Here is a 20,109-nt window from a genome sequence, read left to right as displayed (position 1 = left end):
TGAAGAGATGCAAAAGCCTTTTTCTTCTCCATGTTAAGTGAGGGCACAGTGTGGAGGAGGAGGAGCTAGGTCAGCAGTTGAACAGAACAGGCTGAGCGCAACCCCTGGCATCCGAGGGTTGTATGCCGTGGACAAGACACGCAGCACAGGCACTGCTGTTGGAGCCAGTGGTTTTCAGTTGTGATGAACACAGACATACTGAAACATGTTCCTTTCCAAAGGGTAGCATATGTTGTTGTTTAGTCACTAAGTCATGTCCGATTCTTTTGCGACCCCATGGATTGTTGTCAGCAGGGCTCCTCTGTCCATGAGATTTCCCAGGCAAGAATACTAGAATGGGTTACCATTTTCTTCTCCAAGGGATCTTCCTTAGCCAGGGATCCAACCCAAGTCTTCTGCATTGGCAGGTGGATTCTTTATCACTGAGCCACCAGGGAAGCCCAACATAGACCTTTCTTTTTTCCTGAGGTAAAATTCCAATAATATAAAATTCATCACTTCAATGATTTCAAAGTATATAATTCAGTGGCTTCAGTACATTCACAGAATTTTGCAGCTGTCACCAATATCAAGTTTTTTCATCACCCCCATCTCCAAATGCCTTGCTCACAAAGTAGTCATTTCTTATTCTTTCCTCTCCCTAGCCCCAGGTAACCACGAATCTACTTTTGTGTCTATCGGATTTACTTTTTCTGGGCATTTCATATAAGTGGACTCATAGAGTATATGGCTTTTGTGTCTGGCTTACTTTGTTTGGCATAATGTTTTCAAGGCTCAGTCATGTTGTACCGGGTATCAGTACCCACTCCTTCTCATGGCTGACTAATATTCTGTTATATGTAATATAGCTGATATGTTTATTTGTTCATCAACTGATGGACATTTGGTTTGTTTCCTCCCCATTTAGGTCGTTTTGCTCTTATGAATAGATTATTGAATTTTGCTTCTCAATGAACGTGTGGGGAAATAACTCTTTGGTGACCCTACATAACCTCTCAGTCCAGGTAGCCCATGGAGAGTAAAACAAATGTTTGGTATTAGTTCCAACTTCTGAGAGAAGGGACTTGGTCATCGGACAGCTGCCCTCCTGGGCTGAGGCTGTGAGACAGACTCTGATGTGGGGGCCAGAGCAGGCACAGAATGATCCCTTTCTCCAGGTCCCCACCATCTTTTGCTTACACCTCTATTATAGCCCCTACAGGGCTGTGTTCTCTGTAGTCTAGTCTGTTGGCTGGCATGCATGCTCCCAGATGTAAGGTGGGCAGGCAATGCCTTTCTGAGTACCCAGGACCCAGCTGGGGTGACTGGCATGTGGCAGTTGCTCATTTAATAAGAAGCCAGCACATAATGGAAGGGCTCTTGATCTTTTCCGCTGCCATGAACAAACACTCTGCAGACTTACAATTCCATTCCTCAGTCTGAGGAGTGCTGACATGTCATCCAGGAAAAAGTGCCTGATGGTTTTCTCTTTATTTTCCTGTGACCCCCACAGTAAGTTTCCTTCTCTGGTCAGCACTCTCAGTACTTTGGAAACCAAATCAATGGACTGAAAGGTACTCTTCCTGAGTACCCAGGCAAATGGGGTCCTGGGGATGATGCAAGGAGCTGGGAGCAGGAGCCTGTCTGCTCCAGCTTCCTGGGCCTGTCTCCTGCCGGGCAGTGAGCCTTGCCTTCCCTTTTGTCTGTGTGGAAACCTCCCTCTCAGCTTATAGGAGCCCAGAGCATACCTGCTGTAATGGCTACCTGGGGCTCCCAGCCTACCAGCCGTGGTTACAGAATATTTATGTGTAGTATTTATCAGATTATTTAATGGGCAGCTCTGAAGTCACTCTGAAGTCACAAAATAGCAGTTGTCTTGTCTTCTAACAGCTCTCTAGATGCCCATCTTTCTGCAGTTCCACGGTCTGCTTATTTTGGCAAAGACATGGAAATGGGGTCAGCCGACTTCTGTCAGGGCTGAGTATGAGAGATTCAATGCATCTCTGCAAAACTGAACAGGAAGTGCTTCTGAAGCTAGAGCTCAGCCACCAATGAGCCTGCCGCTTTGCACACAGTCTGCTGGGTCACTGTTCCACATGGGTTCCTCTTGTCCAGGGCTTTGGTCCTCACCCTGCTTTAGCTTGTCCTAGCCGCAGAGTCTTTTTCCTGCCAGTTCTTCTCCCCCAAGGCCTAGCAAGGATGTGAGATCTAAAAGAAGATAAGGTGATCAGGCACAAACAGCCACAGATGTGGGGTTGGATTTAGATGTTCTGGAAACAGTGTGAAGGGAGCCATGGGAAGGTAAAAGTGGTGACGCAGCATGACGAGAAATTCTCCTTTGTACTGAAGTTTGAGAATGAAGGCCTGATGTCCCGACGGGTTTTGGAGGTGGTATTGTTCAGAGCTGTGCTGTTTCCTCAGGCTGCCACTGCCCATGTTGTTTTGAGCTCCTGAAGTCAGGCTAGTCTGAACTGAGACGGACTGGAAGTGTAACATAGACACTAGATTTCCTGGAGTTAGTGCCAAAAAGGTTAAAAAAAAAAAATCCCCAAATGAAACAAGCCTCAATAATTGATTGAATTTTGAAACCAACTTTTACATGTTGAAATGTTAATTTTTTGATATACTGGGTTACATAAAATGTATTCTATTGATTTTAATAATTTTTAAGTGTGGTTTTTTTTTTCTATTTTTAAATGTAGCTACTAGAAAAATTTGAATTACATGTGTGGTTGACTATATTTCTATTGGACAGCACAGTTTAGAGGTCAAGAGTGTGGGCTCTGGAGACACAAGATATGTGGATTTGAACTGTGGCTCCACAAATCATAGCTGTACGACCTCAGCAAAGTCACTTAACCCAGTGGCTTCCAAACCTTCCACAGAGACCCATTTCGATATTCTCATTGTAAAAATCCTCATGTAAAATCATGTTTTATGGTACTTTTTGTTGTACGCACACAAACACACATACTGAAAGAAAAATAATGAAATAATACCACACAATTTACATTCTGATATCTTCTGTTCCATGTCTTCTCCTCCCTCCTCTCCCCTCTTTTTTTCTGTTCATTTAATACAAAGTTTGTCATGACCTATTAAATTAACTTCACACTAGGGATTAGAAACCCGTCTGAAAATCCAGACTTAACCTCTCTGTGCCTCAGCTCTCTCATCCGTGAAAAGGAACAAATACTATCAGGATCTCAACGCCACTTTGACAACATACATAAAATCCTATAGGTAAGTCTTTTGGACAATTCCTGGTACATAATAGAGCAGTTGATAAATGGAAGAAAACATTCCAAATGGATCTTCAACTTTATGTATAAACGATAGTATGGGATATATAGGAAAAACTCTACTTATATGTTAGCTGCTCTTAATGCTATTTTAAATGAGCCTTTAAGTCTCATACTATTTTTCCCTCCAAGAGAAGTCACCCGGCCTGAGGTTATGTGGCATTTCCAGAGTGGGAACAGTAACTTCCAGCCCACCTTTGATGCTATCGATGCTATCAAGCCAGACCTCTTCTTATATTGCTTCATAAGAGCTCTTAAGTTCTTTTTCCTTGTGTATATTCTCTTCCCCAAGTACATTGTACATTCTCAGAGGACAAGAACTGTGCGATCTTTCATTTTTGTTCCTTCTCCATCACACCCAAGATGTGGAGGGAACATTAGTAGCAGAGATTTTGCAGCCACGATGTCTGGGGCTCAGACCTGGGCTCTGCCACCCACGGTGCTCTGTGGCCTCCTGGCCTTAGTGTACTTATCTGTGACACAGGAGTAAAAGTGCCCTGCTCTCAGCTCTTCCATGAGGACTATGACACCACTTTTATAGCAGAAAGTGAAGAGGAACTAAAAAGCCTCTTGATGAAGGTGAAAGAGCAGAGTGGAGAATCTGGCTTAAATATCAGCATTCAAAAAACTAAGATCATGGCATCCGGTCCCATCACTTCATGGAAAGTAGATGGGGAAAAAGTGGAAACAGTGACAGATTTTCCTGGGCTCCAAAATCACTGTGGACAGTGACTGAACCCATGAAATTAAAAGACACTTGCTCCTTGGGAGAAAGGCTATGACAAACCCAGACAGCATATTAAAAAGCAGAGACATCACTTGGCTGACAAAGGTCCATATATCAAAGCTATGATTTTCCCAGTAGTCATGTATGGATGTGAGAGTTGGACCATAAGGGCCGAGTGCTGAAGAATTGATGCTTTCTAATTGTGGTCCTGGAGAAGACTCTTGAGAGTCCCTTGGACTGCGTGGAGATCAAACCAGTCATCCTAAAGGAAATCAACCTTGAATATTCATTGGAAGGACTGACACTGAAGTTCCAATACTTTGGCCACTTGATGCAAAGAGCCAGCTCATTGGAAAAGACCATGATGCTGGGAAAGATTGAGGGCAGGAGGAGAAGCAGGTGACAGAGGATGAGATGGTTGGGTGGCATCACTGACTCAATGGACATGAGTTTGAGCAAACTCTGGGATATAGTGAAGGACAGGGAAGCCTGGCATGCTGCAGTCCATGGGGTTGCAAGGAGTTGGACATGACTTAGTGACTGAACAACAACAATGGTACATGACAAGCCTGCTGCAGGATGTGAGAGTTGTGGTTGTGTTATTTTTATGACAAGAGCTTTGTAAGAGCTGAGTGGACCTCTAATTCCCCCACATCACCTCTGGTACACAGTCAGGTGCCTCCGATTCAAAGCACTCCCATTCTGATGCTTTTGTACATCAGTTGGCCCTCTTAGGACAAACTGTATTACTTCTGATGAACTGGAATACGCACAAAGGCCATGTGCCCTGAACGGGGCTTCTAAGAGTGGCTCATGTTAGTGCATCAAGCCCATCTTCTCATACTTTCTCAGACAGAAAAGGAAAGAGACTTGAAATTGTTCAGGGCAGCTCCCTGCAGTCTCTGAGCCCCTGAGCTGGGCCATGATTGATCCAGCAGATGGCCCACAGAATGGATGAGTCTGTCCCCATGTATCTGCTTACCAATAAGGGCAGATCTATGTCCTCTGCTGTGGGTTGGCAGGGCGCATGCCTGGTGGTCATATTAATGCTCAAGACTTAGCTTCTGTATTTATCAAAAAGAGATGGGCTTCTAAGATTTATGAGGTTTTAACATTTCAATCCCATCTGTCTTTCATTGCCCTGGTCCCATTCCAGGCTGTGAAAGGGACAATGGTAAGATGAGAAGTGTCTCCTCTCAAGGAACTTGGCATCTAGTATGTTTTAAGTTCCTTCTCTTCACTCTGCTGATGAGGGACAGATTCAAGTGAAGGTCATGGGGGCAGCTGAATACATGACACCCGACACTGGATGAGTGAGATGGCCAGGAGTTCATAAGTTATGTGTGCTCACAGCAAAGGAGAGGAGGACACCGCACAGGCCACATGAGAATTGCAACTAGAACGGAGCAAACAACCAGCTGCTGTAGGAGGCAAGCTCTGTAGTATCAAGATGGTGAGGTGACCCCTTAGTACCATGGAAGGGTATGATTGGCTTGTTTGAGTAATTCCATGCACTGGCAGAGAAACAAAACCTGCTTCTCAGAGATGAGCAGGAACTGTCTTATCAAGGGGGCCATTATCCATGGAAGCAGAATTGGGAGGGGGACTTGTGATTAAGCCATCTGGAACCCTGCCTGTTTCAGATGTCAAGACAGCATGTTGTGTTAGATCTTAATTTTAGGCCTTACGCCTCATGGTGGTAAGTGACAGACTTTATTTTCTTGGGCTCCAAAATCACTGTGGATGGTGACCACCGTGAAATGAAAAGATGCTTGCTCCTTGGAAGAAAAGCAATGACAAAGCTTGACAGCATATTAAAAAGCAGAGGCATTACTTTGCCTGCAAAGGTCCATATAGTCAAAGCTATGGTTTTTCCAGTAGTCATGTATGGATGTGAGAGTTGGACAATAAAAAAGGCTGAGTGAAGAAGAACTGATGCCTTCCAACTGTGGTGCTGGATAAGACTCTTGTTAGTCCCTTGGACAATAAGGAGATCAAACCAGTCATCCTAAAGGAAATCAACCTTGAATATTCATTGGAAGGACTGGTGCTGAAGCTGAAGCTCCAATACTTTGGCCCCCTGATGTGAAGAGCCAACTCAAAAAGACCCTGATGCTGGGAAAGATTGAAAGTAGGAGAAGAAGGGGGCAGCTGGGGATGAGATGGTTGGATGGCATCACTGACTCAATGGACATGAGTTTGAGCACACTCTGGGAGATGGTGAAGGACAGGGAAGCCTGATGTGCTGCAGTCCATGGGGTCACAAAGAGTTGGACACGACTGAGTGACTGAACAACAACCACTTCATGGTGGAAGAGAGACACTTGAAACATGCCTTTGCAATGGAGAGTAATGCTGATTCAGTAGGGATTGAGTACTTTTCAGAGTACATCTAACTCAGTGTTGAGGAGGAGTTGGGGAAGAAGGTTGCTAGAACTCATGACCTCCAACCTGGGATCCCACAGGATGGAAGGTCAGAGGACAGGTGCTGGGTCACAAAGTGCTTTACCTAATCAAAGGGTGATGGTCAGAGTGTCCATCTGCCTTGTAGAATGTCTTAGGGAGTGTGTGCTACATGGCAGCTGGTCTCTCAGCATCCCATCCTTTTCTGTTTTTCTCCAACGTGTTTCATCTTCCACCCACTCCACGTTCATCCTTCAGGCAACTCTTCCTGGGTCAAATGTTCTCAAAGGTCTGATCTCTGACCAGCAGCATCCGTATCTCCTGGGAACTTGTCAGAAATGCAGTTTCCAGGGTCCCATTCCAGAGCACATGATATCCAGGTTATAACACCCTGTGTTCTCTTTGTGCTCAGCAATTTGGTCAGTGTGGTGTGAAGAGCACAGTTTTTGACAGGGTAGATTTGTATTTGTATCCTGTTTCCTCTACTTACTAGCTGGATAACCTTGAGTGAGTCACCCAACTTTTCTGAACCTCCGTTTACTCATCTATAAGATGAGTGCCTTGACAGTAGCCACCACTTAGGGTTGTCAAAGGGATAAAATAAATAGTGTGGTTAAGGGTTTACACAGTGTTTAATGTTTGGTAAGTGCTCAATGAATATTAATGATTATTATTGAGCTACTAGGATTTGAATTCCATCTTCACCATCTATTACCTATAAGACCTGGAAAAGTAACCTTGAGGCCTCAGGTTCCTCACCCATGAAAGAGGGATAATAATAATGTCAAAGTAAAAGATTTTGTAAGAGATAAATGGGACTTTCCTGATGGCTCAGTGGTACAGAATCCGCCTGCCAATGCAGGAGATGCGAGTCTGATTCTTGGGTCAGGTAGATCCCCTGGAGAAGAAAATGTCAATACACTCCAGTATTCTTGCCTGGGAAATCCCATGGACAGAGGAGCCTGGTGGGTTACAGTCTACTGGGTCGAAAAAGAGTTGGACATGACTTAGCAACTAAATAGCAAACAACAACAAGAGATAAATGAGATGATGGATGCAAATTGCTAACACCAAGGAAGCACACAGTAAACGTCTATTACTATTTCACGGGCATTTCTCCTTGGCTCCCTATCAGGTTATCCTGTGGAAAATACCATCTGAGACAGACAGAAATTGGGTGCCAGCCGCCCCAGACAGTGCACCTCCATGTCCTGGAGGAAGCACCTCTGGGACATCCATTCTTACCTGTCTTCTTCCCTCCTAATAGAGATCTCTCCTGCTCTCTTATTCAGGATCTTTGCTCATACTGTTAGGCAAAGATCATTTTGCTGGTTGGATTTTAAACAAGGGAGACGGTTTTGTGGCTCACTGCTCACCTCCTCCCATCCTGCCTCACTTCCTCTGGGCACCTGGAGCTTACAGGAGTTCATGCATTTTAATTAGAAAAGAAATCCACTGATAAGATGGGAACATTTGTCTACCTCAGGCAAACCTGAGATGCTTCAGGCCCACAGACACTTTGACTCAGCATGGGGGAGGTCTCATTTACCCATCTTGAAGCTGCTTCTCCTCTCCAGAGTAGTGATCTTAAAGCAGTTGTCCTGCAACTCTTGGGCAGAGTACATGACATTAGTCTTCATTATTCAGGGTTCTTGTTTCTTCCCACACACTCTGTCACAGTCCTGTTACCATTTTTTTTAATGTTATTTTTTTTTTTCAAATGAAGTATAGTTGAATTACAGTGTTGTGTTAGTTTCTGGTGTACAGCAAAGGGGTTCAGTTGTACATATATATATATATATATATTCTTTTCCACATTTTTTGTTATGGTTTATTATAAGGTATTAAATATAGTTCCCTATGCTATATAGTAGGACCTGGTTGCTTATCTGTTTTATACATAGTAGTTTATATCTGTCACGCGAGTGTATGTTCCTCGGTTCTTTGTCTCATCACAACAAAGATTTGGAGTGACGGACATTAAAGCCCCCTCGGCGTGTCATAGCTCTCAGGTCTTGGATAGACCGTGTTATAGCTCTCAGGTCTCGAAAGGACCATGTTATAGCTCTTAGACAAATCAGTGTTACAGCTCAGTGTTACAGCTCTATTTTATTTAGAAGATAGCAGGAAAATCCATCTCTGAGGCTTGAGGGAACGTCAATCCAAAGACGTGAAGAGAAGAGCGAGCGCCCCAGCGCGTGGGAGAGAGAGAGCGCTAGCTTTGGCTCCTCTTTTTATATGTTTATCTCTCCCTGGGCCTGTCCTATGTTAATTGGGCCAGCCAGGAGTGTTGTTTGTTTTACCTGAGGTCCTCAGACCTTCTTTTGTTCTATTTTTGCGGGCTTTTCCCTTTCTTTGTCTTTTAGCCACCGCCATTTTGGACTCCTTTTCCCTATTCTACCTACCTAACGTTCCCCCCTCAAGAGATGGGAGGCCCAATTCTTTGGGAATAGGAGTGTCGAGGTCTTTCTGGCTATTTCCTGCTAAACTGGGACGGCGAGGGGTATTGGGCCTCTCCCTCTTGTTAGTCTCAAGCCTCAGAATCTTTATAGCGGTGTCTATCTAAGGGTGTGTGATATTTTTTTGTGGTCGGCTGTAGTTTTATATCTTTGTTGAACTGGCACTGTATAGCTTGTTGACCTGGGCAGAGACAAAACAGGTTAGACAATTGACAGTACATGGAATAATCATAAGCATCATCAATATAGCATAACAAGGATTAGTAGGGGCATTAGTCAATTTTAAATTTACATCGCCAGAATGGCTCAAGTCCCTCTTTATTTAGGGATCAGATCTATCTCCTGTCTATTTTGGAGTATAATCTCCGTCAATCTGTGTTGGCTCTTTAGAGCTATCTTGAGAAACCTTATCTCCAGAAACCAGATTTTGGGGGTGTTTGTTAGAATGGCACTCATTTGTAGTCCTGAATAGGTATCTGAGATCTCCCAGGGGCTCACAGGTGTATTGAGTGTCTTTTTCTGTTTTTTCTTATGGCTTGACTTGTGAGTAGTGAATCTAGGAGTCATGTCTTGGTGCCTTGACTGCTGTGGGGGTAGAAAGTATTACAGGGTAGGGGCCCTTTTATGCGGGCTGGATTTGAGCCTTTGGGGCCCCATCTTTTTAGACTTTAATTAGGACTTGAGTCCCTGGAGCATATAGTGGTGACTCTTTAGAATCTTTTGGGTCCTGGTTTATACCCCACAAGCGTATATCCTGTTGAAATTGCCCAATGGCCATGGTATAAGACTGGAGGGTCTGAACCTCTGGATCTAGGAAGAGGTCATTGACATAAACAAAAGGTCTCCCATGTAGTATCTCATAAGGACTAAGACCAACCTGTTCCTTAGGGGCAATATGGGTGTGGAGGAGAGTTATTGGTAAAGTCTCTTTTTATCCCAGGGAGGTCTCGGGTTATCCTTTTTATCACTGATTTTAAGAATTGATTGGCTCTTTTTACTTTTTCTGAAGATTGAGGCCTCCAGGCACAATGGAGATAATAAGTAATGTCCAATGTTCTTGAGACCCCTTGGGTGACCTTAGAAGTAAATGATGTCCCATTGTCACTTTGTAATGACCTGGGCAGACCAAAACTTGGAATGATTTTATGGAGCAGTTTTTTTTACCACCTCCTCAGCCTTTTCAGTCCGGGTGGGAAAGCCTTTAATCTATCCTGTGAATGTACCTATCATGACTAATAGGTATTTATACCCTTGAGAAACTGGCATCTGGGTGAAGTCCATCTGCCAGTCCTCTCCTGGGTAGGCCCTACGTCGTTGGATGGGCTGGGCCAGCTGGGGTTTTTGAGCTCTTTGGGGGTTATTTAATTGGCAAGTGGGACAAGAGGAGACCACCTGTCTTATAGTTGTTTGGAAGCCTGTTTTTCTGAAGGACCTTTTTAGTAATCTTTGGAGGGCCTTTTTTCCTAAATGAGTGGTGGCATGTAAGGAGTTAACCAACTTCTATTGGAGGTTTCCAGGCAGAAAAAGGAGTCCCTTTTTTTGGAACCACCCCATATGATCTTCTTGAAAGCCCTCGCTCTTAGCTTTAAGAGTCTCACCTTTAGTATATGAAGGAGTTTTTGGTCAATTAGTCTGTGGAACTAAGGTGGCAACCCCTATTAGGTCATGGTTTTGTAATGTTGTTCTCTTAGCTGTCTAATCAGCTGTTTGGTTTCCTCATGTCACTTCTGTGTTCCCTTTTTGGTGTCCTTTACAGTGGGAGACTGAAACCTCAGTGGGCAGATGGACTGTCTCCAAGAGTCTAAGAATCTGATCACCATATTTGATTGGGGACTCTCGGGTGGTCAAGTGGCCCCCCTTTTTTTCAAATAGCCACATGTATATGTAACACCAGAAAGTCATATTTGGAGTCAGTGTAAATGGCTATTTTTTTTTTTTTTTTTCCTTTTTTCAGCTCTAAAGCTCAAGTCAGGGCTATGAGTTCAGCTAATTGGGCTGAAGCACCTGGTGGCACAGGCTTAGTCTCTATGGTCTCAAAATTGGAGAATACTGTATACCCAGCTCTTCTTTTTCCATCCAAGACAAAGCTGTTTCCATCAGTGTACCAGATTTTTTCAGGATTGGTCAGAGGATCTTTTGATAATCCCTCTCGGGGTTTTGTCCAGTGGTCCAAGGTTTCTAGACAAGAGTGAAAGGGGAGAGAGCCCTCGGGGATAGGCAGGAGGGTGGCTGGGTTAAGAACCTCACAAGGGGATATAGTGAGGCCTGGATTTTCCATCAGCATTACTTGATATCTGAGGATTTTTTGATCAGACATCTATAAATGGCCTCTCCCATTTAGGAGTTGTTTTACTTGGTGGCTGGTAAAAATAGTTAGTTTGTCCCCAAAGGAGAGTTTTAAAGCATCTTCTATCATGATTGCAATAGCTGTAAGATTTTGAAGGCAGTGGGGCCAGCCTCGGGTGGTTGGATAGAGCCTCTTAGATAATAACCTACAGGCTGGGGCTCAGATCCCAACCTCTGAGTTAACACTCCCAAGGCTATTTCCTCTCTTTTATGGACATAAAGTTGGAATGCTTTTTGTGGGTCTGGCAACCTCAAGGCAGGTGCCTGAGTTAAGGCCTGTTTTAGTGTAGCCTCTGCCTTTTTTTGAGGAGTTTCCCACATCAGTGGGAATGAATCATCTCGTCCCTTTTTTATATAAGGGCTGGGCAATTAGACCATAGTTGGGTATCCAGATTTTACAATACCCAGTTAGCCCTAGGAAAGCTCGCAATTGTTTTTGAGTCGTGGGGGAGGGCAACTGGAGGATTTCTTGTACCCAGAGGACAGCCTCCTGGACCCGTGTGTAATCTGAACTCCCAGGTAAGTGCCCTTTGTCTTGACCATCTGTGTCTTAGCACGGGAGACTTTATATCCCCTTTCTGCCAAGAAGTTTAGAACCTGAATTGTATGTTGTTGGACACTTTTTTTTTTTATCTGGAGAGCAGATTAGTAGGTCATCTACGTATTGTAATATTTTTTCATTAGGTCTCAGGTCTAGATCTAGGAGATCCTGGCTAAGGGCCTGTCCAAACAGGTGGGGCTAGCTCTGAACCCCTGAGGTAATACTTTCCAAGTCATCTGTTGGTGTTTTTCTCCTGGGGCCTCTCACTCAAAGGCAAAAAGATATTGGGATTTTTTAGCCAGTGGTATGCAAAAAAATGTATCTTTGAGATCTAAGACTGTAAACCACTTGGCACTGGGTGGGATTTTCCCCAAGATTACATAGGGATTGGGTACTGTGGGATGGAGGGGGACTACAGCTTTATTTATGATATGGAGAACTTGAACCATTCACCAGGTTCCATCTTTTTTTTTTTTACTGAGAGGATTGGGGTGTTACATGGCGAACTGTTGGGGACCAGTAGCCCACAAGCAAGGAATTTATTTATTAAAGGCTGTAGTCCCTCCTGAGCCTCTCTTTTGAGGGTATATTGTTTCCGGTTAGGAAACTGAGTGGGATCTCGGAGGACAATGATGACTGGTTCAGCTTGGTGGGCTCGTCCAGGAATCCCCTGGTCCCACACCTGGTGGTTAATTTTGTCTTCCTATAGTTTTTGGCCCCTCTCTATTGAAGGTGTAATGGGTTCTTCAGTAGTAACCAGGAGCTGTAGAGCTCTAGGGGCTGAAAAACTTCCCATCACAAGGGTGGTCCCCAGTTTAGTGAGTATATCTCTTCCCAATAAGGGAGTAGGACACTCAGGGACCACCAGAAACTGGTGGGAAAATATTTGTCCATCCCAGCAACAAAGAAGTGCTCGGGTGAATCTCTTAGTAGTTGCTTTTCCTATAGCACCCAAAATGGTACAGGTTTGGGAGGAGAAGGCTCCGGAGTAGAGATCAAGACAGTAGGTGGCCCCTGTGTCAACCAAGAAATTCTCGGACCTACCTGCCTCATCCAGTTGCACCCTTGGCTCCAGCCCCGTGATGGTTATCTGTGACAGGTGGGCTGGCTGGAGCGGGCTGCTTCAGTCCTCTTGAACCATCGTGAGGGTAGGCTTGGCGCTTGACCTTGAGGCTCTTGGGTCCCGAGGGCAGAGTGCCGCCCAATGTCCCAATTGATGGCATTTGTGGCAAGCCATCCTAGGAGACTTGTCACGGTTTGGACACTCTTTGGCCCAATGCCCTGCCTGTCTACAGATCAGGCATTGGTCTCGTGCCTTGTCCTTCAAGGACTCGGGGTTTGCCATAGGGCTTCTCTGAAGGGCGGCCAGCATCTGGGCATGCCTTGTCTGTTTTTTTCTCTCCCTCTCCTGGGCCTTGGCCTCCTTCTCCTGTTCTCTGTTATAAAAGGTATTGGTGGCTGTCTGGACCATCTCATCTAAAGAGGCAGTAGGGTCCTGCTGTTGTAGCTGTTGTAACTTAATTCTGATATCTGATGCACATTGGGACAGGAATTTGTCCTTTAAAATCACCTGTCTCTCATAAGAGTTGAAGTCTAGATTGGTAAACTTTTGGACTGCCTCTTTTAGCCTTTCCAGAAAGGCAATGGGGTTCTCATTGGGCTCCTGAGTTATTGCTGAGACCCGGGCATAGCTAATTACTTTTTGCTGGGCTGCTTTCAGTCCTGCCTTCACACAGATTAGAAAATGATCCCTTTCCTAGATGTGTTCAGGGTCATTATAATTCCAACTAGGATCAGAGGAGGGGACTGAAGTTTCCCCTACTGGATATCTATCACTGGACATGTGAAGCCCTGTTGCATACCACTGGGCTTCCTTTAAGACCCTAGTATGTTCAGGGTCAGATAAAGTTTGACTAAATATGACCGTGATGTCTTTCCACATCAAGTCAAAGGCCAAGGTAATATGTTGGAACGTATCTATATATTTGCCTGGGTCATCTGTATAGCTTCCCAGGTCTTGTTTGATCTGTCTTAGTCCTAAGAGGGAGAAGGGCTTATGGACACGGGTTGGTCTGAATTCTCCTCCAGTTTTAACCAAGGGACATACTCGAGCTGGCTTTTGTGGAAGGGGTGCTCCCGGATATGGGGGCACGTTTGGATACAAGGAAGGAGCACCAGGCAACTCGGGAGCTGTGGGAGGTGAACCTTCATGGAGGCGTGGGGGGGCAGGGGGTTCCTTTTCTTGGTTGCCTGTGCCTAACACCATTTGCCTAGTGGGCTCACTTTTAGGGTGTACTACAATCCCATACCTAAGACAGAGTTCCTTCATATCTCTTAGTTGGAAGAAAATTTGGACATAGGGGATCTCTGTCCATTTCCCTTGTCTTTTGCAGAATAATTCTAACTGCAGAATGGTATTGTAATTTTAAGTCCCATCCTCAGGCCAGTGTTCCTCGTCCCCCTGTGGATACTGTGGCCACGCAGTGGCACAAAAGAATTTCAAGGGACTTCTCCTTAGAGCTAGAGGGTCAAAGAGCTTCCAGTTATCAGGATGCATCTCAAGGACATCTGTCAGGAAGTGGATTGGTTATTTCCCATCTGAAAGACAGTCATGACAGGGAGAAAAGAAAAAGACCTCTTTCAATTTTCATGGGTGGACTTCCTTAGGGGTGAGTCTTTCTGAAGCTTATCCTACCCAGAACTGTTGCAACCTGAGAGCCAGGCGTCCCTGGGTCAGATCCCCAGGCAGGCTGAGGTGTGACGGCCTCCCGAGAATGGGTCCCTGGGCAGGTCGAGGTGTAACGACCTCCTGGGACCCCTGGGACTAGCGGATCCTGGAGCAGGTTGAGGACCAGATCCCTAGGCAGGTCAAGGCGTGATGACCTCTTGGGACCCCCGGACTGGAGTTGGGCGTCCCCAAGATATCCAGTGTGACCAGTACTGGGTAGGATTAGGGGGTTGGATATTATAGAGTATTTCCCTCCCAAGGCCAGCTATTTTCTGGTTGTCCCTCCAGATGATTGTAGAGGCGACATTGTGGGCCTGGATGGGGCTGAAGAAAAGAGCATGAAACAGGCGGGAAGGGGGCAGAGTACAACCTTTGAAAGAATGACATAGCACAAGGGTATAACGTAAACCAATTAAAATAAATTGGGTCCAAGATGACAAGTCAAATTCAAGTAAACCTTAATCCCCAATATATAAGCCAAAAGACACACCCAGAGGTGGCAGGACAGCTCCAAGGCACAAGGTCAAAAGAGAGAGGAGTGGGTGGTTCCCCAATGGCTGGGATGATCTTCTCATTAGCATATGAATTCACCCCGCTTGCAAAACCTAGCCATTCCATGGCCAGTACCCTGTAGAGTGGGCGCTTCTCTCTGAATCTTAACAAGTCTACCTCTTATCTATCGCCTTGTCTCTCACTGAATTTTTGCAGTGAGACCTCAGAGCCTGAGCTTTATTAGGTACCCGAAGCTTCTGGGTTTTGGTCAGGCTCAAGTCCCAGGAAAGGGCTGAAGGAAAGGAGGAAAAAGCAATGGGAAAAACGTGCCAAGGAATCCCCTTCATAGCCTGCTGGAAAATTTGCTAAATATCTGACTGGTGCTCACAGTTTCATTGGTCTGATCCTTGGCACAAAAAAGAGTAAGGACCGAAGAACCCCCACTGGCTTGTGTAATAGCTACTGGGGCCCAGCAGATAGCGCCTTTGGGACATGCTGAGGAGTAGCCTCTCCAGAGTCCCTCAATTGTGCCCCCTGCCACCCGCCTGTTCGCGGGAGGTTCAAGGAAACAAGAGATTGTAAAGGAATTAAGATTTTGTTAGCCATGTCCCTCCAGCCATAGGAACGAGGACCTCCTCCTACCTTAACCGGAGGTCTTCTGGAATCTGAGACTGAGCCACGTGAGCTTTCTGCTGAATTTGTTTTTGGCTGTCCCAGTTTCCAGCACGATGGGCCTTCCCCTGCGCTGGGTTTTCTTCGTGTTTCACCTCTACTGCGCGAGCTTCGCTGAGTTGGGCTCCTGCTGTGCCTGGCCTCTTCTGCGTGGAGGTTGTTTCAGCCAGGTTAAACCCGAGTCACAGCACCATAGATGTCACGCGAGTGTATGTTCCTCAGTTCTTTGTCTCGTCACAACAAAGATTTGGAGTGACGGACATTAAAGCCCTCAGCGCGTCACAGCTCTTGGGTCTTGGATAGACCGTGTTATAGCTCTCAGGTCTTGAAAGGACCATGTTATGGCTCTTGGACAAATCAGTGTTACAGCTCAGTGTTACAGCTCTATTTTATTTAGAAGATAGCAGGAAAATCCATCTTCGAGGCATGAGGGCATGTCGATCTGTTAGGTAGGTAGAATAGGGAAAAGGAGTCCAAAATGGCGGTGGCTAAAAGACAAAGAAGGTCCAAGGACCAGAGTGAAGACTTCAGGCAGAACAAACAGAACAAACAGCACTCCTGGCTAAGCCTAATTTGCATAGGGCAGGCCCAGGTGGAGGAAAAAACATATAAAAGGAGGAGCCAAAGCGCTTTCTCTTGGACTCTCCCGCGTGCATGCGCGTGTGCGCGCGCGCTCTCTCTCTCTCTCTTTCTCTCTCTCCCCCACCCTCCTCCCTCCCCACGCACTCCTCCACTCTCTTCTCTTCAAGTCTTGGATTCTCCTGCTATCTTATAAATAAAATGGAGCTGTAACACTGATTTGCCTAAGAGCTGTAACATGGTTTGTCCAAGACCTGAGAGCTGTGATGCGCCGAGGGCTTTAATGTCTGTTGCTCTAAATCTTTGTTGTGATGAGACAAAGAACCAAGGAACATACACTCGCGTGACAGATCTAAAGACACGAAGAGAAGAGCGCCCCAGTGCGCGGGAGAGAGAGAGAGCTAGCTTTGGCTCCTCTTTTTATATGTTTCTCTGTCCCTGGGCCAGCCAGGAGTGTTGTTTGTTTTACCTGAGGTCCTCACTCCGGTCCTCGGACCTTGTTTTGTTCTATTTTTGCGGGCTTTTCCCTTCTTTGTCATTTAGCCACTGCCATTTTGGACTCCTTTTCCCTATTCTACCTACCTAACATATCTAATCCCAAACTCTTGATTTATCCCACCCCCACCCACTTTCCCCTTTGGGAAGTTTATTTTTTATGTACCATGTCTAAAAAAAAGTCCGTCCTTCCTTACTTAATGCCTGCTATGCACCAAGCTGTCTGTGAGGGTCTTGACAAGTGCTACGTCACTTAATCTTTATTCAGTTCAAGAGGAATGTGGTATCATGCCAATTTTGCAGCTGGAAAGACAGACTCAGAGTGTGGAGAACTGGGCATGCTCTTGGCAAAACTCTGAGAAATTACTGTTCTGTGCCCCCCTCTCTGCCACCACCATCTCTGGGTTCCCAGTGCTGTTCTGCCTCTTCAGACAATTCAGGACAGTTTCCTAAGACAACCGTATCCCAGGCTAGCTCTCCTCAGCAGTGGGCCATATAGTGGTCCTTTTTCTAACTTTTAATTTCATTAAAACTTGTCCATTCTTGGTTCCATTCACTCAGCATCCTGTATTTTTCAAAGCTAATCTAATAAACTAATTCCAGGTAGAGTGCTGATAGCTTATGGTGGATTACCTTGTGTAAAATTATTATCTCTCCTGAATGTTTTATATTTTGACTTGTAAAGCCCAGAGTTGAATTAACAGGCTTGAGCCCCTTGGCCACTATGTACCAGAATGGGGACATAATCCTTGTTCTCCAATTTAGAGCATGGTGATTTTTAATTAATTTATTTTATTTTTATTTGGAAGATTATTGCTTTACACTGTTGTGTTGGTTTCTGCCGTGCATCAACGTGAATCAGCCAGAAGTATACATATATCCCCTCCCTCTTGAGCCTTCCCCCTCCTCTCCTCCATCTCATCCCTCTTGGTTGCCGCAGAGCACCAAGCTGAGCGCCCTGTAGAGCACGGTGATTTTAATCTATGGGTGTGAGTACTGTCAGAGCCTGGGCTGCTGTGGTTCAGACTGCAGGAATGGGGCTTTTATTTCAAGTAAGGCAGTGAGGAGCAGGGTGGTGGTAGAAGGTGTCAGAGCCCCTGTGTGGTTACTTCTGCGTCTAAGCCTCTGACCCATCTGAGCTGCTTTCCCCCCTGCCTACTTCTTTTTCTGTTACAATGTGAGGGTGAGCTGATGCCTTTATGCCGCATAGGTTTTTTTTTTTTTTTCCTAAAATTTTTTTAATTGGAGTCCAGTTAATTTATAATGAGGTTAGTTTCAGTTGTACAGTTGTACAGCAAAGTGATTCACTTGTGCATGTACATCTATTCAGTGGATACATGGAGAGTATTTCCCCTCACAGTATATCCTATGGAGAGTGTAAAGGCAACCCTCCCCAGAGATGCTCCTGCTGGCTTGGAAACTAACCTCACTTCTACAGCCGAGGGTCTCATTTGTATTTCCCACCTGAGTCCCGAACATGCCACGATCCTTTGAGTTCTTCCTCCTACATTTGGCGTGGGGGATGGTGGATCTCTCCCAGCTGTAGGGTGCCCTGGCCTCCTGGTATCCATTTATGCTGGTTGTTGCTGGCAAATTTCTTTCGAGTAAGCATAGATTACCTGACACCTGCACTGTATGCTAACAACTAATTAGAACATAACCAAAATATTGCAGAGCTGCGTGGCTCCCTGAGCTCAAAGCCCAGGCTTAAATCCTCTTTGTGTTGTAGTTTTAGTGGTGCGTGAAGTGGATTTTATGAAGGCATTTTGTTTAAGTATCATGTCCCTGCTAGGCCCCAAAATCTATTCCGGCCCTCAGCATCTTCAGCATGCTAAGTCCTGGGAAGGGTCTGATGGGTGAAAATTGCTTCTGATGGTTGAACTCTGATTTGGCTGCAACTTGGAAAGGGCAGTGACTGGCGTCGGGTCACCTGGGGGCAATAGGTAGAGTTCACTCCTTGTCTGTATATAAGCTGCTCATTGACCTCTGGATTGTTACCTGCTCAGAGAGATTCTCCATCACCATCTGTCCAGCAACCAGCAGGCTCCCTGCCCATCATTCCCTAGCCAACCCCAGTGGATTGCCTTCTTAGCACTTCACCATACACACCCACTTATTAGTTTACTTCCTTTTCCCTCCACCCCCCAAGATGTCCCCCTCTGTTTATATAGCAAGCACATACTTTATTGAGTGTGTACTGTGGGCTGGGCACCATTCTGAGGGCTGGGGATATAAAAGTGAACAATATAGAGAAAGTCCTACCTTCACTGAGTTTATATTATAGCAGGGGATGATGGAAGAAAACAAACAAAACATAGTAAGTGAGGGAATGGAGAAAAATAAAACAGATGACAGGGACACAGGCTGCTCTGTTGGGTACGGTGATACATTGGGGGAGTACCTTGGATAGGATGACATTTGAGCAGAGACCTAAATAGTGTGAGAACAAAGGTCATCCAATATGCTTTACTTACCCCTCCCTCCAGGTCTTGGCCCAGGGCCTGAGTGAAATGAACGAACGAAGGAATAACTGAACACATGGGAAAGAACGGAATCTAGATCTGTAGCTGTCCTTCTTGTGTTAGCTCCCCTAGGGTGAGCATCAGGCCAGTTTGCTTTCAGAAGCTCCTCTTTCTCTCTTGACACCTGGTCAACATTGTGGGAGGGAAGCTGATGGGAAATGGAGCTCTAGACTCATGGCTGAATGACCAGAATTTTGTTTCCCTGGCAATTGACCAAATCTTTGCCTTTGTGTCTTTATTGGTAAAATGGGGGAGTAGTTTGACTACTGACTTCATATGATATTTTATGAATATGGAAGAAATAAGAAATAAATAAGCACATGCAGGTATGGATATGGAATTAAATAATACCTAATAAGTTGGGACCTTGCATTGTATTTTCATTTCATTAACAACCCCATGATAATGGAACCATTAAAAGTTCCACTTTATAGATGAAGAAATGAAGCTTTGAACATTACTTAAGTCAGGGTCTCCAACCTCTGGGATCTAAAGTCTGATGATCTGAGGTGGAGCTGATGTAATAATAATAGAAGTAAATTGAAGTCACTCAGTCATGTCCGACTCTCTGCGACCCCATGGACTATAGCCTACAGAGCTCCTCTGTCCATTGGATTTTCTAGGCAAGCGTACTGGCGTGGGTTGCCATTTCCTTCTCCAGGGGATCCTCCCAACCCAGGGATTGAACCCAGGTCTCCCTCATTGCAGACAAAGAGTTAACCATCTGAGCCACCTGGGAAGCCCTGGTGCAGAGTAAATGTAGTATGCTTGAATCATCCTGAAACCATCCCTTCCCCTGGCCCCGGTCCTTGGAAAAATTGTCTTTGATGAAACTGGTCCCTAGTGCCAAAAATGTTGGGGACT

At 45.4% G+C, this 20,109-nt stretch overlaps 1 long non-coding RNA gene across 2 annotated transcripts in view; it reads left to right on the top strand.

Moving 5' to 3' along the window:
• Window positions 1-20,109, top strand: part of LOC123335026 — a 287,463-nt gene that overhangs the window by 88,739 nt on the left and 178,615 nt on the right. The window lies entirely within an intron of this gene.

This window comes from Bubalus bubalis, chromosome 9 (assembly GCF_019923935.1).
Source record: "Bubalus bubalis isolate 160015118507 breed Murrah chromosome 9, NDDB_SH_1, whole genome shotgun sequence".
NCBI classification, from domain to species: domain Eukaryota; kingdom Metazoa; phylum Chordata; class Mammalia; order Artiodactyla; family Bovidae; genus Bubalus; species Bubalus bubalis.
This window is presented reverse-complemented; position numbering and strand designations above follow the sequence as displayed.